We start from the raw sequence: 19,511 nt of genomic DNA, 5'->3' as shown, positions 1-19,511 counted from the left end.
GGCAACTTGTCCTCTGACCGCCACATACATGCCATGTATAAACACGGGTGCACACACAGGGGGACAATTAATATATAGGGGTAAAGAGTTGGCTCCACCCTTAAGAGCAGCTGTTGACTCCTAGCATCCACACGGCAGCTCCCTATGACCATATATCCTGTCCCAGGGGATATGACACTTTCTTCTGACCGCCTCAGGACCAAACATGCACATGGAACACGTGTGCTGTCAAAATACACATACACACAAAATAATAAAATTTTCAAAATAAATAAGAACACTTAAAAGTTTTAAAAGTATGTAAACATATGTGAGTGTTGTAGTAAATAAAAATTGCTAATAATGGGTTTTTTCTTATTTACTTTTTATTCATAATCATAAACTTAACTCTGCAATCTAGCTAAACTTGGAGGGGAATGAGGACAATATGGAACCCACAGAACTTCAGTGAGAGCAGAGATTACAGGGTACTGGGAGCAGATGGGGGGTGCTCTCCTGTGCTACAGAAGGAATGGTCTGGTGGGTAAGATGCCTGCAAGTCAAAAGACTTAGAGTTGTCCACAGTCAGAAATGGTGATCTTCTTGCTGCTCTTGCCATTCCTATACCCAAAGCACTCCATGGCTTCCGCAATGCTCATGCCTTCTTTCACCTTCCCAAAGACCATGTGTTGCCATCCAGCCACTCAGTCTTGGCAGTGCAGATAAAAAACTGGGAACCGTTTGTGTTTGGTCCAGCATTTGTCATGGACAAGATGCCAGGACCTGTGTGCTTCAGGATGAAGTTCTTATCCTCAAATGTCTCCCCATAGATGCTGCCAGTGTCATTATGGTGTGTGAAGTCACCACCCTGACATACGAATCCTGGAGTAATTCTGTGAAAGGAGGAACCCTTATATCCAAAACCTTTCTCTCCAGTGCTCAGAGCACGAAAGTTTTCTGCTGCCTTTGGAACTTTGTCTGCAAACAGCTCAGAGGAGATGTGGCCCAAGGGCTTGCCATCAGCCGCAATGTCGAAGGACACGGTGGGGTTGACTACAGCAAGAGGCAACAGGGGACAGTGGCATCTGCAAAGACACTAATAATATTTTTATTAGATTAGCCTATAATTATTGCAGCAGTTTTATCTAACCCGCTATCATAATCAATAAAGATACAGACACCTGTTGTATTTTAGAATAGCTTCATCTTACCTGGGACTGGGCAGATATTAACCCTCTAAACTATCCCCATCTCTTCCCAGCCCCCATCCCAGGCCATCTGCCTTATTTATTCCTATCTGGGCTACTTCCCACCCATAATCCCAAAATACTTGCTAATGTTCTTCATCTGGGATGCTTTCCTCCATCCACACAGATTCACGCATGTGCTTCTCCCGACACTAACCCATCTCTACCTTCTTTCTTCCTCCTGCTGTACCTGTGCCCTCTCTCCTCCTGCCTCGTGGTCCCCTGACCCTAGGGGGACCCTGCGACCCTCCACCTCTGCCTCTCTCTCCTGGGTGAAATCCCAAGCTTCAGCATTTCTTATTAACCAATCAACTGTGAGTACGCAGAACAAGGTCTACACAACGAGCACAGGGGTGCAGGAGAATGTGCTCTCTGGGCGGCAACCAGATCTTGGGGACCAAAGATTAGCATCAGAATATATAGCACCCCGATCAGTAAGACAAAGGAAAATAAAAACACAGGTCTTCAGCACAAGAGGACTTACAGATGGCAAAGAGCAATCAATAGCTAAGGCAGGAGCCGAAAGGCCACAGTGGGCTTGGGCCACAGAGGACCACAGGCCAACTCTGTTGATACAGATGTAACACAGCTGCTGTTTCTCCTCACCGACTGGTGAGTCAGTTGCCGCCACCATTACACCAATACAAGATTTCTGCTGCACACGGGGTGGGCTTTTGTTTCCACCTGGCAGTTTCAGTGTAGCTGTGTCTTCTGCAGTCTCAAGCTCATGAGTAACTTGAGCAAATAATGGCCCAGAGGGCTCCATCTCAGGGGGAAACCCGCTAGCTCTGGCTTCCAACTCCACTTTCACCCAGAGTCAGGTGTTTCATGCCATGAGACAATCACCTGAGAGACATCCGGCCAGACTCACTACTTGCTTGCAAGTTGCTTATTATTTTATTATGTTAGAATAAATGTTCCTGGATGAAATATACATACATCATATATATTTTAAAGTATTCTATAATATATATATAGAGAGAGAGAGAGACGTATTTACATCGAGAGCTTTCTACATGCTGGGACAAAAACAACCAAGCATTTCCTATGACTATTTTTTTCTTTTTTTCCAAGATTTTTCTCCTCAAAAATCTATCACAAGGACTTGCCACCCAGATGAAAGTTCCCTGTGGCTCACTCTACCTCTGAGCTGTTCACAGCAGCCCAGTGAACTCTACAGGTTCAAGAGAAGCCTGGAACACAGCTTTGCATCTCCACACAGAGGCGCTCTCTAAGCATCTGAAAGAGTAGAGCTCTTGCTGGCAAATCAAACATCATTTTGGTTTAATAGGTTTCTCAGTCAACTTAGCTTAATTTCTGTCCTCCCGCCACATTTTTCATACAACTTCCAAAGGCATGAACGATTTCCTGCCCTCTTGAAACTCAGTGTGCTCAGCACTGTGGGATTTAATCACATTTTCTGAGCGGCTCCGTGCTGTGCTTGCAGCACTCGTGGGCAGCAGAAGATAGTCTGCAAATGAACTGGGGGGAAAATATGGTTTCAGTTTCCTATTCCCAAGCCTGTAGTTGCCTCTCAACAAGTTTGCTTCCACTCTAGTAGCCAATCCTAACACTTGATCATCCTACTGAGAATCACTGTCCCCAAGATGCCACCAGAGACATCTAGAGCCAGATGAGGGTATACAAGGCCAAGGAAGAAAGTCTGTGTGCTGAGTGCTGGCTTGGGATGGCAGTGGCTGAGCACAGAAGGTGCTGGAGCCCGGGGATGGCTCAGTTAGTAAGACACTTGCCATGCAAGCATGAGGTCCTGAGCCTGGGTCCTCAGAACTCACAGGAAGAACTCAGTACTGTGGTGCACATGTACATCACCGCCCCCTCCCCACCCCCCATGCGGGGACAGGGGCAGCAGGTGGATCCCTGGATCTTGCTGTATAGCCAGGCTGGCCAGTTGTTGAGTTCCAGGTTCAGTGAGAGACCTTGTCTCAAAAAAGATGCTGAAGAACCGTTGAGGAAGACTCCCAACATTAACCTCTGGCCCTCAAACATGTGTACATGTGCATACATGTGCACCTGTATGTTCAAAAGCAAATGCATGAACACATGTATACACACACACACACACACACACACACACACACACACAAAACTGCATATTGCTGAAAGCCCTGGTGCTAAAGCTACCAACGTGCTTCAGCATAGACTCTGAGCAAAGGTCAGGAGCCCTTTAACTAGGAGGACTTTTTTCTTCAGTCTATTCTCCTAAATGCTCCCTGGTAAATTCCCTTTTGTGTACGGCAAACAAAACAAACAAACAAAACAATTTTGTTTGTTTGTTTGTTTGTTTCCAGAACCGTTCCTTGTGAGCTTGCCTGGAGCTCCCTACAACCCCTTTTAGACAGGAGATACCATGAGAGACGAAGCAAAGAGAATTATAAAGTGTAGACAAATGCTGCCTGATTCAATAACTCAAAGCAAGTCAGGCTAGGGCATCACCATCTAGAAAGACAAAGCTTATTAATAATAATATAGTGCTACCACTACGGCCTCTACTTTATACTTTGTAAATTAGTCTGCCAGTTTCATCAGCCACCCTCAGGGTTGGCGAGAAGAGTGCTGGCGCCCCAGGTAATATTTTTTTGGCAACCCCTCCCCAAAACAACAAAGCCAGTCCCCCACTGCTCTCTGCTCTCCATTCCTCAGGTTGCCCCATCTCTCTAATTGGTATTCATCCAACGCTGAACGGGAGCGATCAGCACTTATGATTAACAGCCTTGTGAGACCTTGTGCAAGCAGCAAGAGTTGGCTCTTGTATCCACCATGTAAAAGGAACGCCGGAATGTGAGAGTCTTGTTTCAAAGAGATGCAGATGGATGGCACTGTGTTCCCACCATCTGAGTGGGTCACAACAGCAAGGGATATGTGGCTCGGAGAAGTGGAAGGAGACATCGGAATCCCTCTGCAGGGTCGCTCCCAGCATCTCTGTGTATTGGGAAACTTTGGAAGCTGCACCTGGGCCTCCATCACTCCAGCAGAAATAAATCATTTACGTGTTTAGTGTTGATATTCCCCTTTGCCTGTCATTTATTTTTCATTCTTTTTTTTTAATGTGTGTATATTTGTGGTATGTGTGTCTGTGAGAGTGAAGGACACCTGTGCCCTCAGAAGCTAGAAGAAGGCATTGGATCCCTTAGAGATGGTGTTGAGGGTGGTTGTGAGCAGCCTTAAGCAGGTGCTGGAACCAAACTCCAGACCTCAAGAAAGAAGAGCAGCCAGGCCCCACACACCTTATGACACTCACTCCATTTGCTTTTCTTGCCATGTCCTGGTCTGGGAAGTCCTCCCCTCCCCCCCCTTCACTCCAATCTTACAGCCATGTCTGTGGACACCCTTGTGCATTCACAGTCTTGCTAGAGAAGACACCGCGTTCCCTGCAGTCACTCTAGCCTGAGTGGCCCAGAAGGTCTGTCGCTAGGAAGATACCACATGTCAGAGTCTGATCCCGCCATATGGGGCTCTTCGCTCTGCACTGGAGCTGGGCATGGGATTTCAGAAACATGTTTGGAGTCTCATGGATCCACCAAGTATGTTTGGACTGCACCAGATTTTACAAGCCGTGGAGCACATTGTAAATACTTTTTGGATACTGCTGCACGTTTTATAAATAATTCTGGCAGCGTTTTAATTCTCTAGGACTTCAGGGGTTTGTTATATTCAATTTTTCATTATTTGTTCATTTCCATGTGGCCTTATTTCTGCAAACATGATTTCTTGAAAAATGGAATTAGGTCCAGATTTAGCAAATACAAAAGGATGGTTTGCAGCATTTCTCTCATAAACTGGTTCTGAGCAGAGGCAAAATGAACTCATCTGTACTTAGTGAAGCATAATTGCAAATTTATACATAGGCATTGAAGGGAAATTGAGGTTCTAAATCGCACCCATGCTTACAGCTGCTATCCCATAATCTTTGGGGTAACTGGGTCTCTCTATCGCCCTCCCTTTCCTTTCCCCTTCTCCTCCTCATCCTCCCTTTCCTCTCTCTTTTTCTAGATAGACAGACAGACAGACAGATAGATAGATGTAGATAAATAATGTTAGAGAGAGAGATAATAAATAAATAATGGATGATAGGTAGGTAAGTAGGGGGGAGGGGATAAATAGTAAATAGATCAATCTTATTCAAAGCGCCACCATCCCCACCCTGCGGAAGCCAAGCACACTGGATGAGAGAAAACAACAACCACGTGGCCACAGTAACAAATTCCTTTCAGTGAAACTATGTCTTTTCAGAGCAGTTTGTGTTTAACTACATGGTTCTGTAGGTGGTCCCAGGAGAGAAATCCAGCTCTGCCACTTGATGTAGCCATTCTTCTCATTGCTGTGACCAGATACCTCACAAAAAACAACCTAGGGGACGGGGCAGATGGCAGTAAAGTGGCTTCTGCAACAAAAGCATGAAGAGTGCCTTTGATCCTCAGCACCCAGGCTGGTGGGGTGTGCTCTGTGACTGGGAGACTGAGTCAGAGGCTCACTGGGCAGCCTGCAAGCTTAAGCACACATTCGTGCACACGCACATACACACACACAGAGAGAGACAGAGACAGAGACAGAGAGACAGAGAGAGAGAGAGACAGAGAGGGAGGGAGGGAGGGAGAGGAGGGTGGGAGGGAGGGAGGGAGGGAGAGGAGGGTGGGAGGGAGGGAGAGGAGGGAGGAACCCCTTGAGCTTACTGTTCCTCAGATTATCAGGTGTGTGTGGTGGTTCAGTGAGGGATGTCTGTCTCCCTTATGCTCAGCTATTTGGACGCTTGGTCCTCAGCCGGTGGAACTTTTGGAGAGGGTTAGAAGATGCCACCTTGCTGGAGGAAGTGTATGACCTGGGCCTTTGAGAGGTTCCAGCCTTGCCCCACTGCCACTTTGTTTTCTCTACTTGATCTTTGTGGCTGAAGAGATGGCCTCTCAGCTTCCTGTTCTAGCTGTGTGCAGCCATGCCTCTTCCTGACAGGATGGAGCTACAAGCCAACATAACCTCTTTCTTCCATAAGCTGCTTTTGGTCTACATGGGTTGTTTTTTAAGACTTATTTATTTATTTATTTATTTATTTATTTATTTGTTATGCATATGGTGCTCTGACTGCATGTACACCTGCAAGCCAGAAGAGGGCACCAGATCTCATTATAGATGGTTGTGAGCCACCATGTTGTTGCTGGTCCAGCCCCTGGTCTACATGTTTTATCATGAGTAACTAATACAGTAGAGAGGGTCGTGGCAGAAAGAATGTGAAGTATCTGGTCACACTTGAAGCACAATCAGAAAGCAGAGTAAGGGCTGGAGAGATGGCTCAAAGGTTAAGAGCACAGTCTGTTCTTCCAGAGGTCCTGAGTTCAATTCCCAGCAGTGGCATAGAGGTTCATGACCATCTATACTCTTTTAGTTCCCTCTTCTGATGTGCAGGTGTACATGCAGATAGAGTACTCATATTCATGAAATAAATAAAATCTTAAAAAAGAAAGAAAGAAAGCAGAGTGATGGGCCCTAGCCCACGGCACGCACGCAGTGGTGGTCTACCCTAGCCCACGGCACGGTGCCATGCACGCACGCAGTGGTGGTCTTCCCTAGCCCACGGCAGGGTGCCACGCACACACGCACGCAGTGGTGGTCTTCCTTAGCCCACGGCAGGGTGCCACGCACACACGCACGCAGTGGTGGTCTTCCCTAGCCCACGGCACGGTGCCACGCACGCACGCACGCAGTGGTGGTTTTCCCTAGCCCACGGCACGGTGCCACTCACGCACGCACGCAGTGGTGGTTTTCTCTGCTCAGCTAAGCCTCTCTCTGCAAACACTCTCATTACCTTCATGGTAATTCTATATCTAGTCAAGTTGACAACAAAGAGGCTAAAAAACATTTTGAGTCTTTTGCATGCTTATATTCTCTCCACTTAAAATACCCTTCAAGCAGACGCTGTGGTGACTTTTCACTCCATTACCTCTCTGGCGCTCAGTTGCTGTTTTCTTAGGAACCTCTTTCTTGTATCCTGTTTAAAATTGTAATCTCTCAACCCCAAATCCCAACATCCCTTCCTTTTATCTATGTGTGTGCATGTATGTATACTATTATATTTTATATATATATATAATATGTAATGTGCAGCATATAGTATGTAAAATTATATATTAATGTAATATTGGTATATTATATACATATATATAATATTTATATGCAGTGTGTGTGTGTGTGTGTGTGTGTGTGTGTGTGTTTCAAGACAGGTTTTTCAAGCCCTGGCTATCCTGGAGCTCTCATTGTAGACCAGGCTGGCCTCAAAATCTGCCTGCCTCTGCCTCCTGAGTGCTGGGATTAAAAGTATGTACCACCATGCCCGGCTACATTATATTATGTAGTATACTCTGTATATTATATAATCATATATAAGATTATATACATAATTATATGTAATATATGTTGTATATTTTATATAACCATATATATCCATATAATATATGATATTGCATATTATATATGTTATGTACTATATGTTATATTGTGTATAATTATTTTATTATATGTTTCATATATAATCATAAGATATGTTATACATTATATGTGAGATATATATATATAGATATACATATAGATATAGATAGAGAGAGAGAGAGAGATGAAAAATGACTGGAAAGAAGGAGTCTGGGTACAAGATTGCTGTCAGCCTCAGCATCCCTGGAGTACCTGCATGGCTCCTAGATCTACATTTCTTCTTCATACTTCTGGGCTCCAGGTCCATTCGTTCAGCTAGCTCCAACTCCCAGAAGTGTCTCCATGGGGTCAATGGCTGTGGAAGTCCTGCATCAATGTGATTTAAGGTTCAAATGTCTCCAAAGAATACGTCTCAGGACCAGTCTGCACCTTTGTACAGAACTGCTTTTTTGCAGAATCAAGGGCCTGACGGGCCCAGGTCTATCGTCTTCTCCTCCTCTCAAAGCTGAGAGTGAAGTCAGCTTCCCGAGGCTTGCCACAGGAGAGAGCTGGGTGGTTTTCCAGAAGCAAAAAAAACCAGCATACAGTTAGAATAAGAAAGAAGACACAACAACTACCACAAAATAAACAGCACATGGCATCCAAACCGCAAATCGTGCCCCTAATGCTTTGCCTTTACAGCCCTGGTAACTAAAGCTCACGGAGATAAAAACCCGTGCCAGGACCACAAAGGCATGGGCGCTGCTTAATGCCTCTCTAAATCCTTTATGGCCTTGTCTCCTCAGCTAACTCCAAATTTTTCCGAACCTCGGTGAAGCATTCTTGTTTTGGGGAGCCCTTGCGCTATAGTCTCCCTCCTTCACACTGGTGACGTGATCTCATCAGAAGAACCATGCCTGCCTTGAGCTTCCTGTGAACTCTCTGCAAGCCTCCTTCCTTTCCCTGTGTTTACCAGGAAACCTTACTCTATCCATGCACCCCAGCGCCCTATAGCCCTCCAAAAATTTGATAAATATAACTGAACCAACATAGTGCTTTAAACCTTATTATAATGTAACAGGTCTGTGTCTTATTATTGGGAGCTAGAGCCAGCATAGAAAAAAATCATATGAGTCAATTTTATATCGATGAGGAAACCTGACTCTGATACTTTGTGTACAACTCCCATCCTCCCAAGAATTGGGCCAAACCATCCTGGATATAGGTGACCAAAGGTTCGTAGGTCACCAAAGGTTCAAAGGTCAGTGAAGGTTTATGCAAAGGCCAGAGGGCTTAGCTTTTAAAAAGTAAAATAAAGGATAGAAATAATTCTGAATAGCATGGATGTAATTCCAAATGTAAGCCCAGAAGAATGCAGGGAATTGGATGCTTGGGATGCTTAAAGCACAAAGAAGGGCAGTTCTACATAACAGACACAAAACAACAGAATTGGGCCGGGCATGGTGGCGCATGACTCTAATCCCAACACTCAGGGAGGCAGAGGCAGGTAGATCTCTGTGAGTTCAAGGCCAGCCTGGTCTACAAAGTGAGCTCAGGACAGCCAAGGCTACACAGAGAAACCCTGTCTCAAAACAGAACAGTTCACATGTCAGAAAGTATATCTAAGTAAAAATATAGGGCCAGCAAGATGGCTCAGACTTGAATTCAGTCCCCAGAGCCCACACTGCCAAGAACAAATCCCTGAAAATTGTTCTCCAACCTTCACATACATGCTATGTGGCACATTAGCACCAACATTCACACCACACATACAAAATAATAATAATAATTAATCACAATCATAAAATAGCCATGGAGTAGGATGAGCCTGGAAATGTTGATGCTGGGACACAGGATTGGATTCCCTCTTCAAAGTCAAATACTGTTTACAGTGAAATTTTTGTTTGCTCTTATTTTTTAATTTTTTATTCAATTTTTTTCATAGAATATATTTTGATCATGCTTCCACTCTGTTGGGTTAATGGGGTTTGGGGTATTTTGGTTTGGTTTGGTTTGATTTGGTTTGGTTTGGTGGGAGATTTTTGTTTTGTTTTATTTTTTTTGAAACACGGTTCCTTTGTGTAGACTTGGCTGTACTGGACTCGTTCTGTAGACCAGGCTGGCCTCGAACTCACAGCGATCCACCTGCCTCAGCCTCCAGAGTGAATTGGTTTTTTTTTCTATGCCTGTTCTAGCTCCCATATAATAAGAGAGAGACTGTTACATTTATAATAAGTTTTAAAGCACTATAGCTAGACAAATTATCATATTTTCTAACCCAACTATGCTAGCCTGGCCCACTTTCCAGCCACGTGCTCTGTCACATGTGCTACTTGGCAGCACGCAGGACCTGGGCAGGCTCAAGCCAGGCAGGCTCTCAGACCTAAGAAGAGGAAACGGATACCGGGTCCCACCAACAATCAAGAAGTTTCTTCCAATCAAGACAAAGAGAAAAACAGTTTTCTACAACGGCACGTCACTGCATTTACATTTTTTAAAGGTATAAACCTTCTGATTTCTTTAATCAACCTTACTACATTGTAGACATCATTCTCGTGTAAAAGTTTAATTAGTAACTTTCATGTGTAATACAATACTGGGAAAGGATTTGAGTCAATGTAGAAATACAGTGTTATCTGCATTGTTGTGTTAGTGGCAAAAGGACAGGAAGTGGCCGAGAACTGGGGGTGCATTGCTTGCAACAGCAGCTGACAGCAAGCACCTTGGATTCCTTCTCTCCGACCCAACAGGGCCACCCCTGCTGCCAGTCTTCCCTGGGTTTGGAGGAAGCAGGGACCTGAAGCTCTACTAAAGCCCCAGCAGTTAGGGTCAGCATCATTTCTACCGACCCTTCCAGGAAAAACGTGATGCTATGAACAAGAACCTGCCTTTCAAAATGTCAAGTTACACAGGGAAAATGGTACTCAAGAAAGTAAAAACTATTCACAAAATCCGGGCATGGTGGCACACGCCTGTAATCCCAGCACTCAGGATGCTGACGCAGGCAGATCTTGGTGGGTTCGAGTCTACAAAGTGAGTCTAGGACAGCCAAGGATATACAGAGAAACCCTAACTCAAAAAACAAAACAAAACACAAAAACAAAATACTATTCTCAAGATGTGACCCAGTCATATTTGGACCTACTGAGCATGTGATTTGGAAGGCTTTTTTTTTTTTTATGATTCCCATTGGGAAAACTAATATGATTTTTTTTTTTTTTTTGCCAAGACAGGCCTAGTACTGTTCGCTAGACTGATTAATTTTACATCTGTTCTAACACAAATAGCCAGCGGGAATATTATTTCCAGATTCCTAAAGTTTGATGAACAGCAATGCAATTAATCCTTGAGTTCTGAGGAGAGTGCAATGTGCTTTTTTTCCATTTGAATCTGACTGTGGCTTGCCCTCTGTGTGGCCCCCAAAGCAGAACCTCCGTTCACAGGCCCCTGGCTTCTTAGTAAGACAAACAGATCCTTCTGAAAGCCAAAGCTCAGAGGTTTGGAATCCATTGTGTAGCATGGCAAACGTCGTGAGCATCACCGGAACTGTGGCCCTGGCTCAGCTTTGGAAACATCCTCCTGAGAGGACCACCATTTACTATTCTGCTAATGTTTGGAATTTAGCCTGCGATTAGCATCCTTAGGCAGGTCTAACCCTACTGTGGGAAGGGGACACACACACACACACACACACACACACACACACACACACACACACACTTTAGGTATTACATTTCATTAGTGACTTTAACATTCAGTTGAACACTATTTAAACAGAAAGAATAGAAGGCTCTCAGGCCTTCAGAGACTATAAAGATGAATTAATTATAGTCCTTGCCCCCAAGAAGTTTATAATCTAGCACGAGGATAAGACAGTAGTCTGGTAACTTACACAAGAGAGCTTCAAACAAAATAGAGTGGAGATTCAAAAGGGAAAGATAGGTAGAGAGAAAGGACTCACTGCCACTGAGAGGGGCCTTGAAGGATTTTTAACAGGAATCTATTAAGCAGGTTGGGAGGGAAGAAAGAATGCTGTGGAGGTGCCCCAAGGGCATGGCAGCCATCCTGTCAGTCCTCAAGCGCTGTTCTGCCCGCTCTGCAAAGCCACACTGAATATTAAACTGCTGTGTAGATTTTCAAAATTTGGCTCGATCTTTGTCATCGCGGCTTCTGATCACCCATCAGCAAAGAAATTCTTAAATCATTGAACGCTGCCTGAACAGAAAGAAACTGAAATAAAGCGCTCTAGTTAAACAGCTGCTGTGGAGGCTCTAGGTTGTTTTAACAGTCATGCAGACTGTTTGCCAGCGATTTCACCATGGGGTCCAGGGAGAACCCACGCGAAGGGAGTGCTCAAAGTCAGGGCTCCTCCTCAGCCCCTGCAACTGTGTAACTGTGTTCTTTTTGTTTTGGTTTGGTCAGTTGGTTGGTTGTTTTTTTTCGAGACAGGGTTTCTCTGTGTAGCCTTGGCTGTTTTGGACTCACTTTGTAGACCAGGCTGGCCTCGAACTCAACATGATCCTCCTGCCTCTGCCTCCCAAGTGCTGGGATTAAAGGCGTGCGCCACCATTCAGGGCTTGCAGCTGTGTTCTTATGTAACAGATTACCCAGCCTGGCCTGCAGTGTATTTACCCAGTACCACCTGCCCTCGGAGACAGAGGAGCAGTCACTCTGTGGAATTTCCTCACTTCACATGTATCCTTTATTTCTCCTCGATATCTTTCCCTTAGAGGAAAGCGTAATCTAGTACCCACTATACTAACTCAGTAGAGAAGAGAGAGGTTGCTCAGCTGGTAAAACTGATATTTTGTGCAAGCCTGGTGACCTAAGTTCCATTCCTGAAACCCACACATGTAAAAGGAGGGGGCTGCCGACTCCTGAGATGGCTTCCACAGGTGTTCCAGGGCACACACCACCACCACCACCCAAACAACAATAATAAATAATATTTTAAAGCGCTCAGCAGAACTAACTATATCCAATACCCAGGGTTGTACATCCTCAAGTGTATCTCATAGTTTGCCCTGCTTGCAAAACGAGGCCAATTCGAGTTACCTAAGTAACTTAAACACTCCGGGAAGATTAATTGTTCAGGGTTCATTGAGTGCTTTCGATATGAAAAGCACGACTATGTCACAAGCAGGGCTGTGACTTCAGGGGACACAATAAACAACAGGCAGAAATGAGCTTCCAAAACAAAAGCCCTATTCTCATGTAAATGCTCGATAATAAAGGCTATGTGAGAAAGCTGCTGGAATGTAAAATATAAACAAGCATTTTCCATGAGGAGTCAGCAGATTTTATCAAGTTAATAAATTATTACAATAGTGCGTATAAAATCAGACTCGGGCAGAACCAGCCGGAGAGTACAGTGTGTGGCCCCCGGGCCTTATCTGACAGGAAGGAAAGTCATACTGATTTTGGGATATTCGATCTGGGAGATTTTTGTATCAGGCAAGGGTGATGACCCAGTTTGGGTATGAAGGCTTAAAAATAATCCCAAAGAAGAAGAAAGCCTAAGGAGATGTGTCTGAAAGGTAGATATTTTTAGCCATTCAGGCCTATGTGGTACAAAGAGAATTCCAAAAACTGAATGCAAAAGGAAATGTGTGTGTCTGTGTGTGTGTGTGTGTGTGAGAGAGAGAGAGAGAGAGAGAGAGAGAGAGAGAGAGAGAGAGAGAGAGACAGAGACAGAGACAGAGACAGAGACAGAACGAGAGGGAGGGAGCACACATCCATGTGGACTCCCACAGAAGCCAGAACAGGACATTAGGCATCTTTCTCAGTCACTCACCCTAGAACAGAAAATTAAACAAAAAAACAAACAACAACAACAACAAACAAAAAACAAAAAACAGAAGCTCCCATGATCCACCGGTTGCTGCCCCCACCCCCAAGAATGCTAGGATTGTAGACACACAGCTCACCAGGCCTGTCTGGCTGTGCTGCTTTCCTTCCTTCTTGTTCTCTTCCTTACACAGCTAGGTCCTCACGCACAGCCAGCACTCTTACACACTGAGCCCGCACCACAGCACGCACACACTGAGCCCGCACCCTAGCACTCTCACACACTGAGCACGCACCCCAGCCCCACAAAGGAAACTTTTAAGAACTCCACTATATCCCTCCGATTACCATCACCTTTTCACAAAATGCAAAAGGGCAAAGTTTATTTATAATTACATTTAAATTTAAGGAAAACAAATGTTTTCTGATTTTTACTAGTGTATGTGAGAACAAAGCTATTGTATTTTTTTCTAGAATTGTGATTTGACTAAAAATCCTTATTATGAAATAAAAATCAAGCTGGGAATGGTGGCATGCACCTTTAATCCCAGCACTCAGAAGGCAGAGGCAGGTGAATCTCTATGAGTTCGAGACCAGCCTTGTCTACAAAGCAGAGTCCAGGACAGCCAAGGCCGTTACACAGAAAAACCCTGTCTCAGAAAAAAAAAAAAAAGGAAACAAAGACAGACAGACTACAGCATAGAGTTGCCATATATTAAAAGCAGGTGTGCATTTCTGCTTTCCATATGACACTTACCTGATCTGCGTGTCTGTGTGCTCCTTTGATCTCTCGCCACTTAATCATGGCAGCCAGAGCAGGAAATGTGGCTAAAACCAAAATTGTGCTCCAGGAAGTATATTTCCTTCGTGCCAGAAAGATCCAGCGAAGGGATCATGTGTGCTTTTTATGTAGGTGTTTTGGGAAGGTTCAACTCTGGACTTGACACTAGCAAAGCAAGAACCTTACTGGTCTATTTCCTAGTCCCAAGGAAGCAAATCGTGTTAGTTCCGCTGTGGTAAGAAAGTCCTCTGACAAAAGCTCTGTGCAGGGAAGGCCTTACTCTGGCTCATCAGGAGTGGAAGCAAGGCAGCCAGAGTTTCTGGCAACAAGCCTCACACATCCACAGTCAAGAAGCAGAAAGTGGTGGCGATGCTGTCGCTCAGCACATGACGGATGCTGTCCTTCAGCGCCCCACTTACACAGCCCAGGGTCTCATCCAGGGAACAATACTGCCGAAACATCAAACAATAGAATAAAACAATGGAAGACCCAAAAGTGGGTCTTCCAACATCAAACAGTGAAATCAAAACACCCCCACAGGCATGCCCAAAGGCCTGTCCCTCACACGACTGTGGATGCTGTCAAGCTGACTCTTCACACTAACCTAACCACCATAGTTATATAAACTTTCAGAAGGCGCTCTAGAAATGTATGCCAGTTGGTTAACTTGTACATTCAAATATCACGCATTCTGACCCAGTAACTCCATTTCTGGAAACATGAAATACTGCATATGTATTATAAGTTTTAGTGGTCATACTCTTTCCGTTGTCTTTTGCTTTCACTGTCACATCATTTAAAGACTATTTCATCCTTACTCAAATTTTACATATCTTACATATACAAACATATTTGATCAAGTAAAATGTATTATCATAAAGCCAATGAAAGGTTGAGGGATCCCGGAGAGCTTGCCAAAAATAGCTCTCCGGCAAACGCCAGATCCAGACTTGGCTTGAATGTGGGTTGCTGGTCTGTGAGTAGTGTGCAGAAGTGTGGTCCAAATATCATGAGTGACAATTCTGGGCTCCTAGGCTGCCTGAGACTTCCAAGGCAGCACCAGTCATCCCAGCCACTTCCTGGTTAGTTGGTAGGCATTCTACAGACACAGAGACGATCTGCAGGTCAGCTAGAATGCAGCAAAACACTTCCTGTCACCCTGCTTCCTACAACAGACATACCTGGCCCTTCTGAGGCCAGGCTGCCATTGAAATCCACAGCCACCCTTTTAGGCCGATGGAAGTGCAGCCTCCCACTACTTGGGGGCAGGGGTTGAGTGAAGGCGAGAGATAACACTAATCTTTCTGTCCCTTTTTCTTCACTTCAGTGCCTCACAGTAGGGTTTGCTTTCATGCATTCTCTCTCTTCTCTCTCATATTCTCTCCAGTAAGATTCTCTTTTCCTGGTTCTTCACGACCCAGCTCCAATAGCCTCTCCACGAAGCCCTAGAATTCCCACTTCTCAGCCCTGAGAAAGGGCTCGGCTCTCTTCCCAGAGGTGCCCACCGCTTTCAATGTCCACCATTGCCCCCAAGGACACACTGTCTCGCTCTGTGCTTTGTTGTGTCCTGCCTGCATTTCCAAAACGAGTTAAGACACTTCAGCAAGTGTCCCACCATCATCCTGAGATATCGTTTCCTTCTCTGCTGGCACCATATCACTGAGCAAAACTTCACAACTGGATCAGGCCAGCCAACCGCATTCTCCTACTACACTGGGCCTACTGAAGGATATTTGGCTAAGAATACAAAGTGCTGCCGTTACCTGCTTCTCGGCAAGTACATTCTCCATTGGCTTCCTTCCTGTTCTCTGCTTCCACAGAGGAGCTGATCCAAGCCCTAGCCACAGTCAATAGCCACCACTGAGTTCCTCCCTGGATGCCTGTTAGGCTGGAGTCTTCTTTGGAAGAGGAAGACCATTCATCTAGGATTGTATGAGTTCCTTGTTTTGGTGACAGGAGCCATTTGTGATGAGTGACAGTCACTGCTGATTTGACTGGATTTGAAGTCACCTAGGAGACACTGAGGGCATGATGGCGTTGCAGGGTGACTTGACTGGTGGGGGAGGAGTCGTCCTGAACAGGAATAGCCTCACCCTGGACTGAGTATAATGGGAAAAAGGACCAAGGTAACTGAGCACCAGCATCTCCCTCTCTCTGCTTCCTGATTGCCAGTGTATTGTGACCAGTCACCTCAAGCTCCTGCCACCATGATGGCCCGTGCCCTTGAACTGTGCACCAAAAGAAACACTTCCTGAGTAAACAGGAAGTGCAAGTTAGCAACTTCCAAAATGAGAAAATGGCAGAGACAGTTTGCTGCCTAGACAGCCACCCAAAACTCTCTATAGCATTGGAGCATCATCTTCAGCCTTCTGGACCATTATATCTAACAGACATATTTGTGAAGCAGGAACTATTGAGGACTTGCTTACTCTGCCTTAGCTCTGATGGGGCTGAAGGCCAGATAGTTTAGTTTTACAATTAAGCTTAGTTGTTTAGGGCTTAAGTTGTTTTCAGGTCTAGATAGATATTTTTAGGTTGATAGAGATGAGATATGATAGATATTGATTTACATTCCGAGTTGTAGACTCACCAAGATAGGAAAAATGTCTTCTCCAACATTGCCAAATACAAATAGGCAAAACACTATGAATGTAACATTTATATAATTCTTGGTTGTTTTGTGGGCTTTCTTGATGTATGTAGTTTATTGTATATATGTGTAAGAATATAAATGAATATGTAAAAGTGAAAATATCATAATAATTTTTCTAAAAAGGAAAAGAAAAGAAAGAAACACTTCCCCCCTACGCTGTATCTATCGGGTATTCTGGCACAGACACAGGAAGGGTAGCCATTTACACACCAAGACATAGCTACACACTACCCACACTACAGTGGATGCCGCTGGTGCGCCACTCTGGGGGGCAGACACTCAGTCTCTCAGTTGCCCTGTGAGCTGGCTGCTTAAAGTTCACAGCTACTCCCTATGCTGGATCAGTCTGGTCCTCAGCCAGACAGTCCAGCAAAGAAATCTGCAGCTAGAGTTTCCACTTTCTCTCCTCTATAGGGTAGTGTAGTTCTTCAAGGTCCAGTACACTGGAGAAGTAAGAAGTGTAGGAGAAAGGCATTCCGGTTTTGACATATCTGAGATGTCTATCATTTTAAGTGTAGATTTTCTGCTAAGGAGTTGGCAAGGAGGGCCTGAAGCCATGGTGATAAGACCGCCCCGCCTCTCTGCTGGAAGGCGATGGAGATACGCTTTGTGTTGAGGTAGTGATTTAGCATTGCTTCCCAGGAAATCCCAGCCCCGTCCATGAAGTGTCTCTTCATGCATATGTATATCCAGCTTTGCATCTGTCACTCATATGAAGGATAGGATATACAATAATAACCAATTATGCAATATTCTTTATGGCAAATTACATGCCACCAGTAGACCCTCCAAGTGACTTTGCTAAGCTCTTGTAGCCACAAAAAGCCTGAACTTGCAGTTGATGGATGAGTTTGATGCAGGAATTTTGAGAGCAATGGACTGACTTTTCTTGGGCTAGTTGTGTTTGAACATGGGGCATAAGGTATCAGACTGTCACCAGTGCTTAAGATCAACCGGGGACAGTGGCATCAAGTACATTGCCTTACACCAGTAAGGACAAGACGATGCAGACTCCCGTGGGTGTATGCAAAGCAGAAATAAATCTTATTAAGATTACAGGAAAAGTGATGAAGTAAAAGTTGAGGAATTAAAGAGTGTGGCGCTCTCCTGGGAGTAGGAGGAGTTTCCAGAAGAGGACAGAGGCCAGGCCAGAAGAGGACAGGAAGGAGGCCAATGTGGACCTTTGTCTAGAAAGTGGACAAAGACTGGACAAACTGCTCCGAGATCAATTAATTCTCTGGACTCTGCAGACTGAGCCCACATGTGCAATGCATGTCCACCTGGTCCAGCCAGGGGGCGCTCCTGCTCCATCCACACACTCCATCTAATTAGGACTAGCCACAGTCTCCTGTTGCTGCCTCCAGCTTTGCATGAGTTTCTGCTAACTGCTAACTCTCTTTGTTGCCATAGCTTCCAAGGAGCAGCTGCAGTGTCCTCGGTTATCCCCTTGCCTATACCATGGTCTAGAGTCTCTTTTCCTGAAACGGGTGGAGGCCTTTCGAAGTCATCCTTACAAACAAGTGATTCTGTTATATTAGCTGTATTAGAAACAAGAATATGCAAAGGGGCAACAGTGCCTAGCATGTGTTCCCTAGGGGGATCTCACGGCAACAGCCAGCTGGTCTACCAGCACTGGCCAAGCTTGCTTCTTACTGTTTGTATCTGTCTCTTATCAGGTCCACTTGGTTATTTCATACCCAACAGTAAGCTCTTTGTTCCTCTTCAGCAGTGTTTCTGCCTTGCTGGCCGATTGTAGTCTTTCACCATGGCCTCTCCTTCCTTACAGCCTTGTAGAAGATCACTCCTGCTTCAGGTTCATGTAAGACATAAATGTTGCCTAGTGTTTACGTTATTGGGTAATAGAGAATTAAACAAAGAAGAATTTTCTTGTTCACTAAAAATACCAGCTTTTCAATGTTGCTGTTGGCAGAGCCATGTAGATAGATTATTTTTGTTTGTCTTGTTTTGTTTTGTTTTTTTGAGACAAGGTTTCTCAGTAGCCCTTGCTGTCCTGGACTCACTTTGCAGACCAGGCTGGCCTCGAACTCACAGAGATCCGCCTGCCTCTGCCTCCTGAGTGCTAGGATTCCAGATTTTTTAAAAAAATATTAGAATACTTTTGTAATTTGTCATCTTAGCCACAGTATAATACGCTATCCAGCTTAATTTACATTGTCAACACTTTATACATCACTTTCTAATGTTGAAGCAATCAATATGTAAATTGGGGCCTGGTCTGTAGCATTTCTCAATTCCTCTGGTGTAAGTATCACACTGTGGCTGTGAGCTTTTAAGCTCCAGGCAACAGCATCACTTGGTGGAGACGGGAGTAGCATCCTTTTTTGTTGTTGTTGGCTTTTTGTTCTTTTTGTTGTTGTTGTTGTTGTTTTTATTTATTTATTTATTTGAGACAAGGTTTTCTTTGTGCCCTGGATGCCCTGGAACTCAATCTGTAGACCAGGGTGGCCTTAAACTCATGGAGATCCCCCTGCCTCTGCCTCCTGAGGGCTAAGATTAAAGGCATGTGCCTCCATGCCTGGCCCAGAACAGCATACTCCTATATTGAATTTCTACTATTCAGATATGACAGACACACATCATCTCAACAGCACAAATGGAAAGGAATGCAGCCAAAGAATAATACATTTTA

General features: G+C 44.7%; 1 pseudogene across 1 annotated transcript; it reads right to left on the bottom strand.

Annotated features, from left to right (window-relative positions):
- Nucleotides 1-362: 362 nt before the first annotated feature.
- On the bottom strand, nucleotides 363-15,998 carry LOC311596269 (peptidyl-prolyl cis-trans isomerase A-like; annotated as a pseudogene). The gene is made up of 3 exons: nucleotides 15,972-15,998; nucleotides 14,545-14,657; nucleotides 363-1,064 (listed from the first exon to the last, which is right to left on the bottom strand). The product of its transcript is annotated as a peptidyl-prolyl cis-trans isomerase A-like (transcript).
- Nucleotides 15,999-19,511: the final 3,513 nt, after the last annotated feature.

Source organism: Acomys minous, assembly GCF_964271855.1.
Source record: "Acomys minous genome assembly, chromosome: 4".
Lineage (NCBI taxonomy): Eukaryota > Metazoa > Chordata > Mammalia > Rodentia > Muridae > Acomys > Acomys minous.
Note: the sequence above shows the minus strand (reverse complement) of the source record. Positions and strands in the feature narration are given on the sequence as shown.